We start from the raw sequence: 3,350 nt of genomic DNA on the forward strand, positions 1-3,350 counted from the left end.
GCTGGGAAGAAATTGTACAGCCCAAAACACAGCAGCTACATGGTATGTGGCGGTGAGATGGCAGAAATGAAGGTTAGTTTATTTTAAGTCATTGCACATTTAAATAGCCAGCCACTAGATGTGAGGACCTTCTGTATCGATACTCAGAAATTGAAAAGCCACTGTGTAATCTAGCACAGTTCATTTTCTGTAAAAAGTATTTATAGTCCTTTTTGTATTTCATTTTATTCATCAGTACATGTCTGCTGTGCGTAGAGGTCGTATCTCTCATATGGAGTTGGCACGTGTATGCGCCACAGCTTGGTCTTTTCTCTATCTCTTGTTCCTCGCCTCCATCTCTCGGTCTCCTTCCCATGTTACTTAGTCTGTATTTATATTTCAGCACATAAAATAAATATGTGATATTTAAGTTTGTGCTTAGTTTATTCCACCTACCATTGTCTCCAGATGCATCTATTTTCTTACAGAAGATTCAAATTTACCCTTCTTTGTAGGGCAGTTGTGTTCCATCATATGTGAATTCCACACTCTCTTGATCCATTCTTTGGTTGATGGGTGTAGGACTACTCCTGAGATTTTGTTATTATGAGTTGTGCTGCCATGAACATGGATAGGCCTGGATTGCTCTTATGGCTGTGACTCTTCTGTGAAGATGCTTAGAAAGGGAATGGCAGGGCCAGTGCAATAAACTAAACACGTTCTCAGCAAGAGCAGGGACCAGGGTGCAATCTCCAGCCCCACATGCCATGCAGGCACCACCCCGGGCATGCTGAGCAGCTACCAAGTCTGGGCGTGGTGGCGCACGTCTGTAATCCCAGCACTGGGAAGGCTGAAAACAGGAGGATCACTACAAGTCTGAGCTGTGTACTGAGACCCTGTAACAAGTACATCATGGGGGAGAGGATAGCTGGATCAAAGGACATCTCTAGTTGTTGTGTTCTGAAGAATCTCCATGCAGTGTTCCATAGTGGTCGTACTAGGGCACACTCTCACCCGCAATGTAAAAGATCCCTCACCCACCACTTGGACATGCCTGTCCACTAGAGAAATCAAATTAAAACAATTCTGAGATTCCACTTTTCCCCAGAAGTGATAGCCATCACCACACAATCAAATAATGATACATGTAAATGTAGTTAAAGGATAGGTCCAAGTCTTGTGCTAATTCTTTTGTCAATACACTTGGCAAAGACAGTAAATGTTTTTCATCTGCCATAAAGTACAAATGAAACATAATGCCAGCAACGTTCTATTTTGTATTTAAATGCCAAGTATTGTTACACAGATTTATCCTTCCAAGTACAGCCTGAGAATCATTACTCAAAAGAATCCCTGGAAGTTGTGTTCAAATAAGAGACAATATGCACTTAGCACTATAGGGATAGCTATTTCAACCATCCATAGTTCATTAACCAACTCAAATCTAGTGTAAGTCCACCATACAACTATCAAGGTTAATTCTGTAATTTCTCAGTGCTTCATTTTCTTAGAAGCAACTTGCTCAGCTAAAGACAACAATTATTTAAATTACAACAATAAGCAGAGAAAGAATTTTGAAAACTGATACACAGGTGTCTTCTGTTATGCTACTGAATATCTTTGTCGTATCTCTTTAAGATTTTGTAGTCATGGACTGGGGAGATGGCTCAGTGGAATAAGCGCTTCTCTGGCAAGTGCAAGGGTCTCAGTTCAGTCCCTGGTTCTGCAAAAAAAAATAAAATAAATAAATAAAATTTTAGAATATATGCAGTGTATTATTTGTTGAAACTGTACTTCCGATTTGATTTGAAACTGTCTCATTGCTATCTGTTTATCAATAAAATTTGAAAAAAAAATAGATTTTGTAGTCATGTCAAGCTGGGGTGGGCACATGGATCTATCAGAAATCCTAACTGGTGGAACAAGAGCCATATGCTATAATTTATTCCCTTGAAGAGGGAAGAAATTCAATTCTGTTCTTTGGCTTCCTTAGCTATAAAATAAGAAATTACCAGCCCCCTAATTTCACTGCAAAGTCTACATGAGTATCATTTGCAAAGCACAGAGTGTTATATTTGGTAAGCACTCAAGTTATTATTAACTATACTTATTTAGATGAGAAATTTTATAGTACAAGAGAAAAAGCAAGATCAGAGATACCAGTCTACTTATATTTGACAGTTGACTACTTATTTGTTTAATAATTATATGGTCTAACTACTTAACATTCCTGCACTTCAATTTATTTATTCATCAAAGAAACATACACACAGAGAGACAGACAGACAGACAGAGAGACAGACAGACAGACAGGCAGTCCGACAGACAAAACGATGACTTTGTAGGTATTAAAGAAGCTCACTCATATTAAGCCATAAAAGCAAGACCTTGCCGCAGGAATCATACAGAGTTAGGTGGTGTCCGCACACAAGGATTTAGTAGGCATTTTGAAGCCAGTCATTATTGAATTCAAGTGATTCTCCCAATCAAATTAAAACTAATAATAAACCCCATAGTCTATGGAATGAGGAAACATTTAGCTTTCTAAATGTTACATTGGAATTCATATCTTCTGGACCCCAGAAAAAGTAGAAAGGCTCTGCGGTCTCGCGTTTCCTTTCATTCCTGCTGTGCTGCTGGACAGAGTTCAGACTCTGAGGCATGAAATCTGGGCTCCCTGATGATTTGGTCTCAGCTTTCATTTCTAGTCTCTTCATCACCAGCTTGCTTTTGCCTAACACCGTGTATTTTTCCCATGACTCTGTTTCATCTTTCTCACAGGCAATTGACACTGTCCCCTTTTCATGATGAATATATATTCACCCCTTCAAGATCAGATCCAGTGAAATGCTCCCCAGCCTCTTTGAGGGACTGCCACTTCTTGCACTGTCCTAGAACTTGCCCAATGAAGGCCTGCTATAAATTATAGCACATTAAATAATAATTACTCATTTAAATCCCACCTTCCCCCAAAGAATGCATGTGTGAATAATGTGACATGATATCTATGCATTCCTCATACTTGGATGTAGCATGTAGTGGTTACAAACATATTGTTAATGAAAAAACAATGAATACATTCTGAAATAAATGAAATTCTCAAAAGCTGGACTCTAAAGTAGCCTAAAATAGTTCATACACAAAAACCTTCTAGTTTCTAGCTTACCTAACTTTGGACACCATTAATTTTAGTGTTAGGTAGAGCTCCAAGGAACTTTAAAAAAAATCTCACAGGTCATTCCAATGTGCTGTGTATTTCATAAATAGTATAAATATGAATCCATGCAATTTTTGGTTAAGCAAAGCTTCATTTTACCAGACAATAAATAGACTTCTGTTTGCTTATGTCCTGTTGGTGTCTTCTTCTTTTT

The sequence above is a fragment of the Octodon degus genome, unplaced genomic scaffold, assembly GCF_000260255.1.
Source record: "Octodon degus isolate 3935 unplaced genomic scaffold, OctDeg1.0 scaffold00306, whole genome shotgun sequence".
In the NCBI taxonomy this organism is placed as follows: Eukaryota; Metazoa; Chordata; class Mammalia; order Rodentia; family Octodontidae; genus Octodon; species Octodon degus.